At 41.6% G+C, this 20,833-nt stretch overlaps 1 long non-coding RNA gene across 2 annotated transcripts; it reads right to left on the bottom strand.

Moving 5' to 3' along the window:
* Window positions 1-6,779: 6,779 nt before the first annotated feature.
* Window positions 6,780-20,455, bottom strand: LOC141728516 (uncharacterized). Of its 2 annotated transcripts, XR_012579521.1 has the most exons (5): window positions 19,775-20,455; window positions 19,628-19,676; window positions 16,645-16,783; window positions 16,124-16,546; window positions 6,780-9,246 (listed from the first exon to the last, which is right to left on the bottom strand). It is a non-coding gene; the product is annotated as an uncharacterized LOC141728516 (long non-coding RNA). The 2 variants fall into 2 exon arrangements; XR_012579522.1 differs by lacking the exons at window positions 19,628-19,676; window positions 19,775-20,455 and adding an exon at window positions 19,116-19,617.
* Between the last annotated feature and the right edge of the window lie 378 nt (window positions 20,456-20,833).

The following is a 20,833-nucleotide window of genomic DNA, read 5'->3' as shown; positions in this document are numbered from 1 at the left end:
TTAACCTAGGTACCAGATAATCTACATCTCTTCCAAGAACTGAGAGGAAGTTGTGACTAAGAGCCATATCCCTGGAAGAAAACATGATATACTGTTGTCCTCTCAAAGACTTTCTGTGAGATGAGTAAACACATAATAAGCTACTGGCTAAATTTGTTGTCTTCCCTCTAGGAATGAAAGCCAAAGATGAAATAAACAGAGCCAGGAGACTTCCCCCTTTTTAATGCCTTTATTAAAAGTGATCAGCTCAGGACTGGGCAGCTCGGCAGGGCTGCAGTCTCCTGTCGTCTCTCCCAGGAGGACCCAGAGAAGGAGGATAAGCGCAGCTTTGTCCACCACGGGCAGAGCAGGGGATCAGGTCCTCGTGGGAGCCATTAGGGCGTGACGATCCTTCGCTGTTACTTTTCGCGGCCCCGTCCACCCGCTCTCAGCTCTGGGGACGACTCCCGTGGTCAGGGCGAGAGGGGCTCCGAAGCTGTTCTGCATCTCTGCAGGCTCAGCACTCGGCTCCTCACGTCCAGACATCACTTCAGTCTCTCAGCGCTTATTTGGCTCATTGTTTTTGGGGTTCTTCCTGCACGTTTGGAGTAGGGGTCCCACACAGCATGCTGGTCCTTAGAGTTATTTTGCATATCCCTCCCCTCCAAAGTCTCTTCTCCTCACTGTTCGGGAGGTACCACACCCTTTACTGTCTGAGAGAAGAGCTATTAACTCGCCCCGGCCAGGGCTTTTACCGATACAAAAACAACCATTAAATACCATAACGCAGGCAGGCAGCAGCCCAGCAGTAGTGGTAACCTTTTTCTCACAGAAGAAAATCAACTGAATTTTCGTTCATAACAAAAGATGTTCAACAGAATTCAGGCTGGCAAAGCTGTTTATTTGAAAAATTCTACAATTCACTCTCTTTGTGAGGGAAAAGTACATAGATTCCAGCTCTAGGACAAGAAATGGGTAAAGTTTTAAAATTATCTGTTCAAGAAGGGCATCAAGAGATCAGACACACAGTTAACTCTGTGGATGTGGTGCTGAAATCGTTCTGTACAAGGAGACTCTCCACCATGGATAGATCAATGAAAGTTTCATGGACAATGTTCTAGCAGTTTTTCAGAACAGAAATACCTGCATTCTGACAGAAAAAGATTTCACTCACTTATTCTACTAATTAGAAAAACAATATACAGTGTCAAAGATGGAATTATCTCACTTTCTGTAATGGTTTAAATAAATAAACATTGAAATATAGCATGCCAAAAAGGATTCCAATAGCTACATCTATTTATTCCCTCAAAGAAATCCTGTAGGTGTGATGCATTATTTCCATTTTTATGCTGTTAAAATGCTTGAGATACTTATCAATGTTGTCCCATCCTAATTGATTTTCCTACCACATATGCAATAAGAAGAAAAAATGTCTTAAAATCTATTTCTCAGATACATTAACTGAAAATGTATTCACTATCAAGTTTTCTTTCCTATACTGTCCTTTGCTGCTTTCCCATTTTGTTTAGTGTGAACTAGATAAAACTCTTGGTACTGCCAGTTAAGTAAGACTGACAGAGAGCTGGGACTCCCAAGTCAATTCTGATGGTTCTTGCAGAATGAATTGTCCCTCCTCAGCTTGTCCAGACTGTTCCCCAGCACTCTGAGGCCCATTTGAAGCCAGCCCTTAAGCAGAATACCTGCTTCAGTTGTGACATTTCTTCTCCAAAAACCACACTTTCAGCCTTTGTAGGGAACAGAAACCACTTAGCTAGATATGGCTCTGCCAGACTCTTGAGTAATGAGAATTTTAAAAAGGGATTTCTAGTTGATACAATTTGCTAGATTCTACCATTCACTTAATACATTAGCTTGCTTTCTTTCCTTCCTAGGGGCCAGTTGCTCTGATGGTTCAGAAAGCCAACCCTTTCTCTCACTAAAGAGAAAAAATGAGTTATCATAAGAGATAGTCCAGCATTAAACACCCACTAAAATGCAGGGGAGAAGCATCTGTCTGTTGCTCACAGGAAAAGATTTAGTCCCAATGCATCCTGATGAACTATTTACACAATGAAATACTTTTAAACTCTTTTTATGTTACTTAAAAGAGTAAAATTAAGGCTTGATTTGTAGAAGTACCGGTGGACTTGATTTTATTACTTCATGTTACTACACACACCTGGAACATTAGTCTTTACAAACATTAATTTAGGTGTGTTTTAATAAATATTGTCAATTTTATATTTAAACTCCCATATGCATGTGGATATCTTATCAATTATTAATTACTCCATCCTCTTTCCATAGTACTATGCTGTGGCTGCAGGCAGGTGTGAGGAAACCCCTGAGGTCTCTGCCAGAGAAACAGGAACCCTTTCTCATGTGGGCCTGCCTTGTGGAACTTGTCAGTCTGAAGGGACAAGGGACACAACCAGGCAACCCCAACTCAGTGACAGTTTCAGAGCCATTTACATGTTGTTATTCCAGTGCTATTTAAAGTGCTGTTATCAAGAGCTCTTTGGTAGATTTCCCCATCCAGTAACTAGGGCTTATCAGCTGGAAGTATAGAATCTTATCAGTGGCTTTATACTCCAGCACCATTCCTTCTCTTTTCCACTAGCCATTATTTCTACCAAAAAAGTAGACAGCAACCTTGGTCCTGTCAGCTGAACTGAGAATGAGATACAAAGACTGCCATGAAGAAAAAGGAACATTTGAAGAAGGTAATGGAGAGGACATGATTGTGCAGGCAGCCAGTCTCCACTCTACTCCAGCAATTCCATAGGACTCCTATGACCACTCTTGGCATGCTTTTAGGATGAAAGAGATGAACCAAAAACCAAAACAGATTTGCCTTTGATGTTTGCAGACACTGTTTCACATGACCTCTCCCAGAATCCTTCCCAAAACCACAAACGGAAATAGGGGCATAAGAATTGGGGGGAGGGTTGGGGTGGGGGGCAGGGGAGGGGAGATGGTGGGAACAAAACCAAAACCACACGAACAAACACATCCAAAACTAACAGCAGTTCTAATGAGAAGAAAGGTACCATGTATGTTTGCTCAAATATAAAGAATAAAAACAGCAAGAGACTTAAGAGACTTCACAATGCAAACTCTGGGAGGTTATCAATGAGCTCTTATGAGATCTAATCAGGCTTTTAACCAAGTTCTAACTGGACCATCACCTCGGTCAAGATACTCAAAAGCTGTCACAATACTCAACATCACCTGTACAGGTGAATTTTCAAACACTCTCAAATAAGCTCATCAGTTTTATCAAGGCGTTGTGTCTCCGGAATAAAAAGGGAAAGCCAGTGGTCTCATAACATGAATTATTATTGATAATACCATCATTCTGCCACAAACATTTGGGTTGAATTCATGGGAAGTGTGGGGAGCTTGGCTGACATAAAAATAACTCAGAAATCTTGACCCACCCCAAAGAAGAAAACCCCACAGCATTTAACTAATCCTATTTTAAGGAAATCACTGAGGAGCAGGACCATGGAGAAAACCATCCTAAGGCCACTTGAATCTGACTTATTGGCAAGATCCTTCTGGTCTGTAAAGGAAAAGGCATGCATTAAGTTTTTTCCTACTGACCTTCTCAATTCCATTTTAGAGGAAGCTAAATGTACAGTCAGCCTAATATGCTGAATCAGCAATTGTATGCCATGCTCTAAAAATATCAAGGTAAGTGAAATGTTGTCTTCTCTACTCTGTACCTGCAGTAGCATGTATGATTTTAATATATTAGGTATCAGAAAAGAAAGGAACAATAGGATTAAGCTGCAAGCTTGCAGAATACACAATGTTGTTTCATTGTGTATTGTGATACATAATTAAGAAATGTTATCATTGAAGAGTCTGCATTCTAGTAAGACAAATCAAGAAGATTTTGAGGAAAAACAAGAGGTTTATGGAGATTGATTCCTCCAAAGAAAGGGTAAGAAAGGGTAAACCTATTCCTGAATGGCAATCTAGAGAAAACAGATTGATGCAAAGTATTGATGACACCAATGGGAAATGTGTCACCTGAGTTTAGACATTCAGATTATGTGAAGAGATAATATACACAGGTTTGTGAAATTTCATAAACATCAGTTCCCAAGAATTGACCAAGCTGGTGTCTTCACTGCCTGTATCACCTACTCCAGCTTGGATGCAAGCTATGGCCTGCAGAATCAGGAGAGGGAAATTCCTTTTCTCCTACACAAGAAGCATCCCATGTTATCACAGATTATACTCAGGCAACCTGAATTTTAGTCTGTGTGAAAAAAAAGAAAGGCATAACTGGTTGACACGGAGATCACTTTCAAGCATTCCTAAAAATGCAAAGGAGCAGAAATGAAACCTCAAGAACAGCAAAAGCTTTTTCTTTCATCTTTTTCAAAACTGTTGAGAACTAGCCAGGTCATTGCTCCCCATTGCTTATGTTTGTCACAGCATACACCACGAGGTATTCAGATGAGAAGCAAAGCCCATCACCAGTGTGAATCAACAAAACCAAAATCCCACACCCATCACTGTGAATGCCAGCAACCTTGGATGGAGAGCATCACCTCACGCTGTTGTCACACCTCTTCCCCTAATGGCAGAACAAGTGAGAGCTGAAGTTACCTGCTTGTTTCCACCACAGTAACTGCCTTATGGAAAACTAACAGAGAAAAAAAATAAAGGAACTACATTTAAAAATTGATAGAACAGAGCCTTCAGAATGGAGCAGTCAGAATGATCTTTGCACAGCCCCATGGCACCTAGTGTGAACTACAATTTAAAAAAAACCTCCAACAGCAAATAGACTTCTAAAAAAATCAGGTAAATAATTTGATGTCTGATATTAAAATACAGGCTGTCAGTTTGATGAAGGCTGTGGAAAAAGTTAACTGCAAAAGCTACTTCATATTCTGAGAGAAAAATATTAAACACAATTTTTCCTTTCATAAGATAATTTTTCCTTTACATAAGATAATTGTAACGTGGGCAAAATAGTGATGTAAAAAGAAAGCACTATTTGACTCCAGTTTTGGCTACAAAAATAGAATTATTTTATAGAATTCTGATAGCAATAAAAAAAATAAGAGTTCAGATCAAGTTCAATGGAAATATCTTTACTTCCTTTAGAAGTACACAAATTCATTAAAGCATTATAAAGCAGCTGTGCATTTCAACCTTGACATTTAAAAATGTAATAATACATCCATTTGTACAATATATCTTTGTTTAAAATATATGTTTGTGTTAGTCAGTTGGCAGCCACTACTGAAGTTACAAGTTGCTAGTCAATAACTTTTTTACCTAATGAAACAAGATATTCTGTATATAACCCTGGGGTTTGACTGTTCAGTAGATGGCATTTCAAATGCCACTGCATTCTAATCTACCACAGATTCAGATGTTTGAATACATGTGGGAACCAAAACGAACAAAATTAATGAGGCAATTAACAACTCATTCAACTGCTGAGAAACAAAGTGTAGAAACTATTGCTGCCTTGATAAGCAGTCAAGCTTCTAGTTGCTCAAAAAATTCTTAAACTACTTGACACTGTAATATAGAACTAAAGACAACATGAAGAATGCCACATCAAGCAGGGAAAGAAGCCATAGTCAGCATCTTCCATCACCTAGAATTTCTATAGGTGTTTAAACTCATAGTTCACACTACCCCTAAACACAGATCATACTAAAATGTCACTGATTGGAAAGGGAATATCCACCATTGACAAAGTTCTTGTCCCAGTTATCTCTCCCCAAAGGTGCTGGAGTAATGGACAATCCTGTCTACTGCTCTCCCTTCTGAATCAGACATGACTGTTCATCAGCAGGAAAAACATTTCCCTCCCTCATGGTACACGTTCCTGTTGGTTATCAAGCCCACTTTAATGATGTCACTTCTGGCTGCTCCTGCAAGATGCCATTATTTCCCCTGGTCTGTGCTGGGCAGACTGGGCCCACTGCAGTTCACAGAGATCACTGCAGCCTCAGCCCTTGATCATTGATACCTGTCTGCCCTGAGTCATTATGATATAACACCTTCAACAGCTGCTCTATTAAACCTGACTACCACATCCTGACCAGGATCCTGTTTGTTTCCTCTGTCCTCAGTCTGCATTTCTCAATTCTGTGTTTCTTGAAACCAGGGGATGCAGATGGCAAAGTATGTCAGCATGAAGCCCCAGTGGTACTACAACAACTGCCTGGGCTTTCTACAGGTAATGCATTTGCCTATGAGAATGGAAAAGGGCAAAATATGAGGGATACCCTTGCTAGCTCTGCAAATTCCTCAAGATATCCTTGCTCCAAAACAAAATTCTCTGTATATTGGAGAGGACCAACAAACCATAATTTTCTGTATCTCTGGCTCTCTTCATGTCCCTGCCCTACAGGCAAGGGGAAGAAAATCCTTTCTTCCTGCTGCTCAAAGAGTTCCTGAGCACCTCGTTGGTGAGGGCAAGCTCAATCTATACAGTCCTGGGAACTACACTACTGGGAAAAATCATTCCCCTGTAGGCAGCTAGTCTGACTGATGCACCGCAGGTATATATCAATCCATGCACCTCATGTATCCCAGGAAAAGCTCAGCAAAATATGCCCTGGTGTTTTACTGTACACAATCTGTGTAGACATGCTATATCTGCATATATATCTGTAAATAGTGAACCATCATTCTTCAGAAGCATCAGTAGAGAAGCCTCCAATCCTGGGACATGATCAAGGAATACTACCTGCCTGTACTGTGATGGAGTTCAGTCTTCTCAAACCTGAAGTATTGAGGTTTGATGAGTGAGTGATTTCTTTTTTCTTTTCTTTTCTTTTCTTTTCTTTTCTTTTCTTTTCTTTTCTTTTCTTTTCTTTTCTTTTCTTTTCTTTTCTTTTCTTTTCTTTTCTTTTCTTTTCTTTTCTTTTCTTTCCTTTTCCAGGTGGGTATTCTTTGTTAAGGGTGGTTTGGTTTGGTTTGGTTTGGTTTGGTTTGGTTTGGTTTTGGTTTGGTTTGTTTGGTAGGATGATATGGAAGGCATCCCTACTTGCACTTCACAGAATGAATTTGTGATTTGATCCCCATCTGCCAAAGAGGAGAAATGGAGGTGCAGTGGCTGGCTCATTGGTATGACCATGCATTTGGGATGCAGCATGCATCATGTTCCAGGTCAAAGCAATTCAGATGAGACAGACTTTGGTGGGGATTCCTTAGCTGCCACAAGCCCAGGCAGTGGCCCATAGCAGCACCTAGCTGAGTTGGGCTAGCCCAGGTCTTGAAAATGTGTAGGCTGGGGCCAGAACTTGGCTATAGCTCCAGATTCTCCTGCTGATTAAGTGTTCTGGACCTACCAGCATGTCCAGGGAAAAAAAAATCAGAAAAGTTGGCCCATTGGCAGTTAAAGTGGCAAGACATTTTGATATATTTTCTAATGAGTAATTTTTAAGCCATTCTAGAGTACTCCTTTTTACATCTACAAGGAAAAAGTTCCAGTGGAGGTCATCATCCACTACCTTGCTGGTGATAGTGGGCAGAAACCTTTCCACCAGAAAATGCAATGCAAGTTGGATTCCCACACATGCAGCTGCAGAGGAAGGTTTTCTGCTCTCTGTTTTGACCAGCCAGGATGGCACTGGGCAGGGAGATTATTGTGATTACCTCCTTTAAGCAGCAAGGAAGTGCACAAGCAAATACCCAGCCCTTCTCCAGCTCCAATTTACTGCAATTTACTGTGTTGCTCTGCTCCGGCTCCATGGTGCTGCAGACCTGAGGTCCTCCTGCCATGCCCCATGGTCCCTTGCTGGGGGTAACACAGCTCGTGCCCAGTGACAAACACCTTGCTGTGTCACTTCATAGCTCAGTCTTGCACCTTTCCCTGTAGATACAGCTTAAACACTTTTATCACCATGAGTACAAAATCTTTCTGAGCTCTGAAATACTCAACAGTGGGAGCTAATGCTCTGACCTGATCTTCTTAAGCACCTTATTCCTTGTGTCCTGACCCACTGTCACTCACTGTTGTAAATAGTGCAGGGTCATGCTGTGAACTGTAACATACATCTTATTGTCTATACCCTCTGGAGAATACATAACACTGGGAAATAGAAGGAATGTGTGTAGTGGCTGCTCTGTGTAAGTTCAAACCTCAAATAAAAATTAGGGATAATCTCTTAGAGTTTGAATTAATCTGGAGTCATCATTACTTACAGCAGAAGCACTTGGCAGCCCTCCTGAGCATCTTTCAAAATACAGCAGCACCTACCCTTGCCCTGGGGATTTCTCTCTTCCCAGATTTCACACAAGCCTGCTTGCCCACACTTTCTGCATTTGTTGTTGCAGAGACCTTGCAGAAAAGCCAGTTTCTTCTTTTTTCACCCTAGCATTTGGTCAAATGTTGAAACTGATTCTTTTTTCCTCAAGCCCATTTAGCCTTTTTGCACTTTTTGAAAGAAAGTTTGATGACATGGGCCTCAAGACCTTGGAATGGGAAAGTTACAGTGGTATTACAGGACAGAAAAAGCTACTGACTCATGGATTACAGAGACACATATTTTCATTTGATAAGCTGTCAAACATTTTATGCCAGAAGTAGCTGTAACATTTTTAAAGCAACAATAGAGGCATAGCATGAAATGTTCCACTGCAGCTCTCAGGACGTGGCCCTGCCTGTCTTCTCTTCCCAAGCAGTCAGACATAGCCACACTACTTGTTTCACAGGCCCCACAACTGTTGCAGATTATTACTGTGGAAGCAGCACACAATAAGGACTCTTAAAAAGAATCATGTACTCAAATTGGACCTAATTGGTCTCAATTATGACAAGAATTTCAGCCAGCAAAGCACAGCCTCATTTTGCAGCTAGTCAGCTAGAGGCTAAGTCTGACTTGACAAAACGTGGGGTCATTTGCACAGGTCCAGCTCTAACTGCAAAGCTCTCCTGCTGCCCGGTGTCCACAGACAAGTTGCCAAACAGTTGCTATTGCATGCAGCCAACACTGAGGGCAGTGAAACAACATGCTTTGTCACACTAACTTGCAGAATGATGGGGGAAATCCTTTTAATACAAAAGATCTTCTCTTGAAGAGATGTGAAGCAGATGATGAGATGTGATGACTGGAGCATCATCCAAAGAAAGCAAGGAAGTCCATTTTTTGCAGAGATCTGGATTGCTTTCTGCACACCTGTGATTCACAGGTAATATGCAGTGATTATCTCATACCTCATGATGTTGTCCTTCCTTCGGTGAAGTGAAAGAAATGTCAGTGCTTGACACTAGTTAGCCTGCAAAGAATAACAATGATACTTTTTTAAAGTCAATACCAGCTGCATGCAGTGTCCCTTTTCACAAGGCAGAGATAAATTCAGCATAAATCACCATTAGGAATGTCTCACACATCCCTGAAATCACAACTCTGGCAGTTGCACCAGCCAGCACTCTTGTGGCAGCTCAGAGCTGGCAAAAACAGTAATCTCATTGCAATTTGTTCTATGTCCCTCATCTCAGGCACACCTGGGATACAATGAAAGAGCTATGTCTAGCCCATACTTACATCCTCTTTCATCCCCAACGGCAACCTACCCTGTGAGGATATATAGCTCTCCTGGTGATACTGAGCCTTGCTGTATCTGCAGCTGCAGCTGAAAAAGAGCATCTTCCATAGGCTGTGACACTGGCAAAGCACAGGTCTGCTGCTGTGCTGTGCAGTCACAGAAGGCATCTGGCATCTGTCTCCATTTCTCCTGCACTCTCCACTGTGCTGGCCCCACAAGCAGATGGCAGAGCTGCAAAGAACAACTCTGACACCCACATATGCACCAGACCAAGTTCCACCAAAATGTGGCGATGCACAGGCTGCTGTGGGACCCACTAAAGCAGCTCATTCTGCCAAGAATGTCCCTGTGGGACAACAGGGAACCCTGTCACTTGTCACTGACAATGCACACTTGATTGTATGTGTGGCAGCAGCAAATATCTCGTACATTGAATATTCCTCCTGAACTGCCTCTGTACACTGATTGCTCAAGTGGTCCAGAACCAGGCACCAGAATCAACTGGATCTGAGAAGTAATTTATTTTAAACACTAGACATTATGAAGTTTAACTGCAGTACTACAGTACTGCACTAGAACAGAGCAGTATGTAAATGGTCTTCTTTTGAATCTGCAACATAATGGTAGAATGAGGGGTTTAAGTATGACTTAATACAGGCTGTTATTATGTAATATCTCAGAAACCCTTAAATTTGGTGTCTTAAATGAGTTTAAAAAATTAGTTTCTGGACTGGTTGCAATTCTATCTGCAGTACTCTGTCTTTGCCCAAGCAAAGGAAGACTGTTATAGTGAAACAAAATGGCAGGAATTACAGGGGTTTGCTGCTGCAGCTGCTTGGCTTTTAAGGCACTGCCTTGAAAGTATCGCTTACAGTGCTAAATCACTTCCTTTACATACCATGAATGAATACAAACCTCCAATTTTCTTTCTGTTTACCTAAGAGTAATATTCTGAATTTGAACAGCATTTCAGCTGACAACTGACATATACATTTAACATCAATAGGGAATAAGACACTTCTGGCATTCATCATTTCAGGCAGGCTAAGCTAAAGGAAAAAGTTAGCAAACTTGCAAAAGAATTGCACAAGCTGTTCAAAAATGAACTTCAGAACTCATTTCTAATTTTCCTGACCATCCAGAACCAGAACCTCCTGAGAGCTTACACCAGTGACACAATAATCCTTACCATTTTTAAGGTGGTACTTGGAGAGCTTTTGAAGGTTATGCCTCTGTACAGCCCTAGGCTGGATTCAAGAAAATCCCTTCCAATGTCACATTCATAAGTCTGTCACATCCTACCCACACCTTGAACAGCACTGAACAGCAAAGACAATACATTTCCAAAAAGCTGGGAGTCTGTATTTTCTTAAAGTTGGGCATTGACAATTTAAGGCCATTTATAAAAATGGCCTTAGGTATTTTTACCCATCAGGTAGCACACAGTCCTGAGGTTGGTGTGGGACCTCCAGCCCCTCCCTGTGCCAAGAGCTTTTACCAACACCCCTGTCTGCATGGCCACCTCCCAGCTGGGGGCTAAACATTGGCTCTGACAACAGGGTCATGTCACATTTCTGTTATCCAAAAAACCATTTTCCTTCCACAATCTTTTGCCCAACACATTTTATTGCCAATAGCAACAAAGCATTATCTGTTCACACAAAATACAGGTACTGCTAAGCTGAAAAAAACCTCCCAACCCCTCAGATCTCAGAGTAATTAGTATGTAGACATGGAAATTCTTAATAACATGTTAACTATTGTTAGAAAGATAATTTGTGGGAGTTCTCAAGCTCACTGGTTGGCATTGTTGAAAAGACAAAAAAGTTTAAAGCCTTTCTTTGCACACCATCCAATTTTTTATGCACTAAATCAGCTAGAAGTAGAACCAAACTAAAAAATTTCTGCCATTTTCTGCACCATGGAAACAAGAAACCTGTCAATCTGCAATTACCTATTCCACATCCATTTGAGATCAATTTCTGCTGTGGGAGTATAGCCAACAGGTTCAGATCTACAACCTGTGTTTGTCATGGGAGATTGACATAGTTTATTTTTTGTTTCATTCTCAAATAAGTACAAATATTAAAACATGAATAAGATTGATGTCAGGGTGCATGTCAAGGTGCATTACAGTCTAATAAAGACTACACACTTTTCTTCTCATGTAATTTCTTACAGCAATGTCAACCAGAGAATATAAAAATATTCAAAGTGTTCATCTATAAATTCCACTGTGATAAAACTGCACACTGATTTCCTAAGTAATCTTATATATTCAAATTTTCTTCTAAAGCTGAAATATTACTTTCTTGAGCCCTATGAAAGCTACTTATTTTTAACAGCCCATACTAATTTTGTATTTTTTCCTCATAAATTAAACACGGCCACTTTTTAAACTAGAGATATTTTTTCTGATGGACTACTTTAGCCTGAAGGTTTATTGTGTTTAATTCAGAGCTTTTGTACGTTTGAAATGCTGGTGCTCATTTGTGAAACTCTCAAAAATACATTTTAAAATCCTCAGTATTCGATGTTCTTAAAGAACTCACATGCTTCAGCATCATGTGCATCATCCCTTTCAGTGGGATTCCCCTAAGTCGTGCACAGCTTAAGTGCTTTTCGGTGTTGGGTTTGAAACTTTCATGTTAATTAAGAGTGCTCCAAGCAGAATTAATGGTTATGACTGCCTACAGTGCTCACAGCAGCTACAAGGCTCTCTCAGCTTTGACTCCAAGCATTAAAACAGAATGAGCAGTGATAGCCCATTTTCAGTATCTCTAGCAACACAAAAGGCAGGCAAAGCCAGGTGAGGTGATGTGGACAGGAAGGTTTAGATCCTCCTTCCAGGCAGGAGGACATTCAGCAGGGCAGGGGACACAGGTGTAACTGCTGCTTTGAAAGAGGGGAGTGGTTAAATGCATAACTAGCTCTCCCCAAATGTCACCTCCAGTATCTCTGATTTCACCAGTATGCCAGGCAGCAAACTGGGCCAGCCACAGAGCAGACATGTAGGTATGACTGAACACACTGTTACTGTACTTACATACTAAAACAGGAGTGAAAACTCTTTCCCAAGATCCACATGACGGTGTGTCTTCATCCGTGGCACAGAGAGGTTTTGTGAGGCCTGATTACAAATTGCTACCTAGAACAACTACTAATCATTTACCAGAGAAAACCATCCTTGCAGAACTGGTACTCTCCATAGGTCTTCACAGCAGAACCAAACAACTTTCTGGGGACACCTCTTATCCACAACCAGGCATTTGGTTCCATACAGGTGTAAGTGGGTGAAGAAGCAGCTCAGATACTACTCAATATACTTCCCTTTGGATTAAAATTCATGACTTATTAATGGCATTTTAAATATGCCCTATCTAGCACAAAGAATATGGTCTTTGAAAAACTCTAATACTGATCAATTACATAACATTTCCATAATGATACAGGAACACTGAAGCATTTTCTCCTTTATGTACTTTCATGTGATTTCTTAAATCCCAGATGGAGAATAATTTGTCTTCAGTCTAGTTATACTTGAGGCACTACCAGTCTGACATTTTGCTTTCAGGTTCTAGCAACATCAGTACTGAGATCAGAGGTATTAAAACTTAGAAAATCTGACATGTTATGTCAAATTACACAGACAGTATCTGAGAGCAAATGGAAGAACAGACAGATTGAATTAAACAACAGAAAAGGAGAAAGAAACCAAATTACAGGAGGGAAGATAGAGACAAATGTACAAAAGTGAAAGATTAAGCAAATATTCTAGAGTAATCAGATGGGTGTGAAGAAAAAAACATTAGACATTGTTGAAAGCACAAACGTAGGGATATAAATTCAGACATAAAACATGTAGCTACATACAGTATGGGCATGGTCCCATTAACACTTATGCACATACAAGATTCTATTTGCAACATTTGCATAAACTGGAGGGAATACTCATGTGAGTAACATGTACAAGAGGTAGCAGGATTTGGCCTCCCACTGTTTTTCTTTGTGTACATCATGTATATCTGTAAAACATTTAAGCAGGCATTTCAACTTCGAAGAAGACTGAACTTGGAAATAATAGGGCCTAAGGGAAACCTTTCCAGGAAAGCTGGTGGAATTACAGTTCTGCAAAGCACCAAGAGGAATACCCTAAGGACTAATTATTTGACAATACAACTAATGGTATTACTTTGAAGCCTAATAAAGTTAAACCTGCAGCTTGCATAGATGGGAAGTACTTGCTGGAGGGAAGAACAATGGATGTGTGAATCCAGAATCAGGGAATCCTAATTAACCCTCTAACTGCTATCAGCAGGAAGGCTAATAGCAACTCTGAAGTGGTCTAAATTACTTAATCCTAAGGGATTGCCTCTGTTAATGAGACACTGAGTGTTAGCTGTCCTCAGCCATGTTTTCAGTAATGAGGCACCTTTATAAGGCAATAAACAACTGGTTTGCCTAATAGCAGGCTGGGATTCTCCTGAGGGACAGAAGCTACTGTCCAAGTGACACGAGTTATCGTCCTCATCCCACAGATAAGAAACTAAAGTCCAGCATGTCACTTCCCATGATCCACTGGTCAGGCCAGAGATGGAGTTTATGGGTCAAGGTCGTTTAGGATGACACTACAATTTTCCTCTAGAAGATGACATCTAAAACTCTACTGGGAATAGTGTTTTATAGGATGTTAAAAAACATGAAGCATAAAAAAAACCCCAAGAGAGTCTGTCTTTTGTAATACAATAATTAAACTTGTTTAAAAGTATTCTCATTTTGAAACTACAAAAAGAAAAGCCTTAAAAGTCTTTGATCAAGCAATCAAAAACCCATGACCTTCCTTCTCCAAGAGTTTCTGGCTGTGGCTTGTCAAAACAGCACAAAATCTCAATATTATTCATATGGGTACCCAAAATATATGGAATCAGGCTTCCCAATACTACTTCCCTCATCACAGAGGGTTTGGCAGACTTCTAGGCTATTATCCTATCATTTCTATCTACCTCTGCTACTGTGCCTCAGCTTCATTTGCACCACTAGAAAGATGCAAAAGATAGGCTTCCACAAGACTAAACAAAAATTAAAACCAATATTAAAAAAAACCCCACACTTTAAGAGCAGTCCTCAAGGAAGCTACATCTTACTGTTTAGTTTCTGCCAGATATCTATGTTGCAAAGTGCAGCTAGAAATACTTCTACAAAAATGAAATTAGTCATTTAGCAGCATCCACAGCAACCACTTAGACAAAACATTTCTGCAGCAGACATTGTTTCCTAAAAAAATATTAAATAATCCATTGATTATATTGTCTCAATTACAATGTTGAGACTTTCCAAACTATTGCAACACACACAAGTTTAGTTACAGAAAGGATGGATTTCAGAAGTCACAATATTGTGGGCTTTACAGAAAATATGTTTTCCTTGAAATGATACTGAGATATCCTTGAAGAAGGAATTACCTCTAGCCTATAAAATAGAATTTCTGGCAACACTCCATAAAGTAGAACACAGTGGCCTCTAAAAATAAGCCATGGTGCTATCAGGAGCACAGATTACTTTTTTTCTGGCAGAGAGAGCCCAATGCATCCAGAAACGACTGTGAGAGGCCACAATGAGCCAGCAACAGCTGCCCTGGCAGCCACCCCATGCCATGACAGGGGGATCAGCCTTGTCACCATCTAGCCTGGGCATACCCTGTGTGCCGGCAGCAGCACCATAAGGCTGCCAGCACCAACAGGAGGCGGGTGGCACCCCCTGTGGCAGGGAGTGCTGCAGAGCAGCCCCTGCCCTGAGGGAGAGGCAGCGGTGTGGCCGCCGTGAAGGGGATGGACAGTCCGTGGGTGTATTTCTGTTGGTGTAAATATGCACGTGTGTATATTTCATACACACACATCCATGCACAATGTGCACGAACAGCTTTGTGCACATACATATCTAAAATCTCAGAACGAGCTGAGCAGGAAGGGATGACAAGGATCACTGAGTCCAGCTCCCGGCCCTGCACAGGATCACACCAAGGGCCTGAGAGCACAGTCCCAACACTTCCTGAGCTCTGCCAGGCTGTGCTGTGACCCCTTCCCTGGGGAGGGGAGCTGTTCCAGTGCCCAGGCACCCTCCGGTATAGAACCTTCTCCTGATACACAACCTAAACCTGCTTTGGCACAGCTTCAGGCCTTTCCCTCGGGTCTTGTCACAGGGCACCAGAGGAACGACATCAGCGTCTTCCCCTCGGGAGGATGTCAAAGACTGCGATACACACACACACACACACACACACGCACACACGCACGCACGCACACACAAACGCGCGTGCGCATGTTTGTGTGTGTGTGTGCATATATATGTATGTATGTATGCATGTACGTATGTATGCATGTACGTATGTATGTATGCACTTCAGTAGGTATATATGTGTGTCTGTTTCCCCCGGTGCGTGTCCGTGCGCCTCTGCCCCGGCACCAGCCCCGGCCAAGGCTGCCCGCGCCCTCACCGCCCCTCCCGCCGCCCGAGGCCTGAGGCGGGCGGGCCTCACTCGGTGGCGCCCGGCCCCCGGCCCGTCCGCACACCGCGCCAGAGCCGGGGGGAGCCTCGGCCCCGGCCTTACCCTCGCCCTTCTCCTCCCTCGCCGCCATGGCCGCAGCGCCGCGCTGTCGCCATGGCGACGCGGGCCTGTCGAGCCCTGTCCTCACAGCGCCGGGGGTCGGGCGCCGCTCCCGGCGGGCTCGGGGTGTCCGAGCCTCTGGTACGGCCCCACTGCGCCCTTCCAGGCAGCCATCGAGCGAACCCCTTCAACCTGCCCCTGCAAAGGACTCCGTGTCTCTTCAAAATGCAGCTTTCCCCAGCAATTGCGGAGATTCACGTGTCTGAGCTTTAGAAAGTGAAAGAACATTTTATTCTAAATGCCATCACGCCAGAACAGCTAAAATATTCTGTCTTAGTGATATTAAACAAAACTGTGCGGTTTAAATTTAGCTCTGAGTTTTAGCAGACAAGCTTGCGATGCCTGGGTCTTCTGACTCTAAAACAACTGTGAAAGTAGAAAAAAATACAAATATTAATATTCTGGCAAGATGCAACCATATATTCCTAGAAAATAAATATTTATGAAATTCCTAGAGCTAAAACCTTGTCCTCACTACAGCAGGTGCCTGTTTGTCAGATGTTCAGTTTTGCAAAGCCAGCGTGGATGACTCCTCCTCGCACACTCAATTCCACCTCTCAAACAAACAGTTAATGATGTTCTCAGTATTCATGGAAGCAAAGCCTGAAATTTAAAAAAAACACATGGAGCACAAACAGAGCTTCTTTGATAAAAAAAAAAAAAAACAAACACATTTTTAGAACATTTTAACATTTGCTATTTGCCTCTCAGACACTTATTTTTGCATTTTTTATTGAACATGGCTCAAAGTAAAGAGGGTATAATAGATACCCAAGAGAATACATCTTTACTCTGTTGGGAAAACAGCTGATTATGCTCTCTAACAAAGCTGATCACTCTGAAAGGTTATCTACTGACTCGAGCAGTTTATTAAAGTAACTAAATATTTCAAACTACATGTTTGACTACAGGAGTACAGATTTGTTTCCTCTCAAATTGCTAACAGAAATTTTGGTGAGAATAGCATGGCAGACGTATTTAGAGGATGCAGCAGCAGAAGAAAAAAACCTTTATCTTTCAGTCTTACAGGGGTCCTATTTCTTATTCCCTTAACCCCTCCACATAGAAAACCTGTCTTTCCTGATTTGAGGTCTATGGTGGTGGGTCAGTCATGTGTTTGAAGCTGGAGAAAAGTGCAAAATACATTGTTTTGGCAAGGATGCACCTCCCTTACCTCTTCTCTCCCCTACCCCAAATGTAGAATTTAATGTTTTTAAATACTGTGCCCAGCATTAGATTTCTCATATAATTTTCCACATCATACATCATAGGACACTTATAGCTCTTCTACAAATGCTACACTAATTCAAAGTATTTACTACATATTCCTAAAAAAAACCTTAATAAAATCCTGTTCTAGTTACTTGGGTTTTCATGACAAATCTATGCCCAAAATATTAACAACTCTTAGTTTTAAAATAAATACAAGTATTGCATATTGTGTATATTTATTGAGATTATTGCATGTTCATAGTAGATTTTTAAAGGAAGTGAGTCCCTGCAACTGTGACGTGGTAAGACAATAACTCCACTTGGGCATGCACCTCTAACATCTTTCCAGCAATTTCTCCGGGGCTTGCACTTGGCTTTCCCCATTGACAGGCACTAATCTTTGTGTCCTCCAAGAGAGATGGTAAAAAACCCAGTGTGCTGGTGCTGATGAAGGAAGGGGAAATTGTGAAGTGTACCACAGCTATGAGATGTCATTTACACCACAACATCTATGTGCTGTAGTAGCTGCTGGTTCTGGCCCTCGTGAGCTGCTGGAACAGCTCCTTGGGGAAAGTGTTGTGAGTATATAAAGGCCTTGCTCAAATCCTGGATGTTCGTATCAAACTTGTTAAGTTTGATAACTTTAGCCTAGCTACAGAATCTTCACTGACTCAGAGCTCATACAAATTTCAGCAAACAGCTTTTTGCACTGTCCTGCCTGTGCTGTTAAGATTCCAATCGGGACAATTACTGTAAATCAAAGTGCTTCATTTGCATTGTCCACTCTAGCCTAGAGTTTCCTTTTGCTTCCAGCAGCATGCAGCCAAGTATCCTTATTCTCCCAATTCCTAACACATCAGGCTTTAGTGTCTTGCCTGTCTCCAGGGGCAGAACAAAATACTGAAAGAGAAAGCATTTCAAAATGAGAACTGACTGCTTTAAAATTTCCTGGCAATGTATCTTGAAAAATCTGTGTAGGGAAAAAAATGTTAACAATTATAATGCAGATTAAATACCTGATATATGGACCTGAACCATATAGCTGTTTCCCTTTTAACTTAATGCACAGATACCTCAAACCAAGGGTATGAGTGGGCTGAAACAACTAATCACATTTTGGCACAGACAAGTACAAAAGGAAACCCAGAACTACTAATTCAACAGCTTGAAATATCAGCTGCTGCATGCAAGATCTTTACAGAACTCCTCTGAGGAGAACATACCCTTTTAAAATTGTGATTTTTCATTTTAAAAATGTCAGAAGATATCTCAGGAAAATTATAAAAGAATCCAGCATCATTGATATAAAGCGTGAATCCACTGAAGTCTCATAGACATAAGGTTCCCTTACCTCCACTCCTAATTTCATCACATATATTCCTCTCAGTTATCAGGGTCCTATCACACATTTTGCATATTCTCCATGCATATGTTCAGAAATGTTATTCAGCAATAAAAACAGGTCTAAACTGGGAGAAGTGATGTAAGAGAGAGAAGTTCAAGGAGGTTTAATAACATCCTACAAAGCTGTGTCCCCCCATGGCTTCAGGACTGCAAGCATCTCAACACATCTTTGCTCCAAACATTTGCCAAAGACCTTCACTATAGGACTCTCTCTGTGGGTCCTTGGGGACCATATAATTGAAGGCACAAAGAAGCCTATTCATTTGTCCTTCACAGAGAAAGTAGGTGGATAACTATGATTTTGTGGCAGGGCTCTTACCTATAGCTCCTCTGCAGCGAAATGGGTACAGCTGTGCTGTTTAGCAGGTGTTTCCATGTCACTGTACCCTTTTTTACCAGTGTGACATAAATGACCCAAGTGTACCTTCATTCCACTCTTCCTCTGGGATCCGCAGCTGATTTCAATGACTCAGAAACAGACTCTTCAAAACAGAGTATTATCTAAACATTAGCTGTTCACCAAATGTTCCACAGTAACCAGATAAAAATGAGAAAAAGACTCTGTCATTCCTTGCCTATACTGTATCTTTCCCTACAGAATTTAGGTAAATTGCACTTGAGAGCAGCTACCTCTTTCCTTCATGTGTAGGAGGGGAAGACAGCTTATCCTCTGGCTTGTTCTCTTTGTAACTGCAGGCTTTGATCCTATGCTTGGAGTAGATGAAGAGAAGCCTAACAGGGTAGGCAGAGACAGACATACAGGCATGCCCTCCATTATTTCCTCTACCACTGACCTCTTCCAGGCTGCTGGTATATTTGGATTAACCTTACCTGTCATAATTTTGCTTTCTTTCAAAAAAATAATTCTTCCTGTTCTCACCTACAAAACAGCAAAAAGTACATAAATTATACATAAAAGTGCATAAATTGGCTTAATTTTTAAATATAAATAATAAACCTAGAAGCCCAAAATATGACCTCTTAAATAAAATGTCAGCATATGATTCCTTCACACATATGGAGTTCACCAGTGCTGAAAGGAGAAGATCCAAGTCTTCTCCTTCCTCCCTTCCCTCCTGCTGGCTGCATATCTTCCTTCCACCTTGTGCTGGCTCTGCCATTCACTGAGAGCAAATATGAGTCACAGAGGTAGTGAAAATACAATCCATCAAAAAGTGAATAGTGTTCTGCCCTATTAAGAAACTCAAAAAAGCATCTCAATCAGCACATCCAAGAAGTTGGACCCTGCAATTAGCAGAGAGGAAGAAGTAGAGGGGAAGGCAGGAAGGGTGAGATGTTCTTTTGGATGGAAAAAGCTCAGTGGCTGTCTGAGTCCATAAGTAAAACACTGAAGGAAGAAAGGGGAAAAATCAGTTTTGAAGGCTGATGATGATAGCAGCATCTCAAACCCTTCTCCATGGGATGGCTTTGGAACTGTCCTGGCAAATATCTCTTACTGCTCACGTACAGCTACTGTCCTGTGGATCTTTAGCTCCTCCTGTCCAGCTTCAACAAAGCTGCATTTGAGGAAAAGTAACTGAACATACATTAAAAATGAATTGCTAGGAAAAAGGAAGCATTTCTTTACTGCAGCAATATTCTTCAATGTCAAGGAGCTGCTGGCAGTGCTCAGCCTCTGGGACTATGCCTAAAGAGCTGCACCAGAAAAAAGCTCTTTCTTTTATGTGTAAGTGCCAGGATACTGCTCCCCATCCCACCCAGGCACAGAAATGGCCCTAGAGATCCATATATTTTAACCTTCAGACTTTATTACCATTAATTATATCTGGAAGTGAAGCCAGGATCCCCAAGAACACGGCAGCAGGAACAAAACACAATCATCCATCTGCCTAGCAACATGGGTTGCCATGAGTACTTCTCCCCGTGCTCCACAGGCAGCAGGGGCTCGCCACTGAAAGCTGAGCCAAGCTCAAGAGCCCCTTGAAAAAGGGCAAAGAGAGTCTGCTTCCTCAGAAGAAGACATTCCATCTCCAAGACCTTCCTCTGGAGCCTAGAATGGGTCAGCCAGCAGACTGA

This window comes from Zonotrichia albicollis, chromosome 3 (genome assembly GCF_047830755.1).
Source record: "Zonotrichia albicollis isolate bZonAlb1 chromosome 3, bZonAlb1.hap1, whole genome shotgun sequence".
NCBI lineage: Eukaryota > Metazoa > Chordata > Aves > Passeriformes > Passerellidae > Zonotrichia > Zonotrichia albicollis.
The sequence above is the reverse complement of the archived record's forward strand: the minus strand, read 5'-3'. Positions and strand labels throughout refer to the sequence as shown.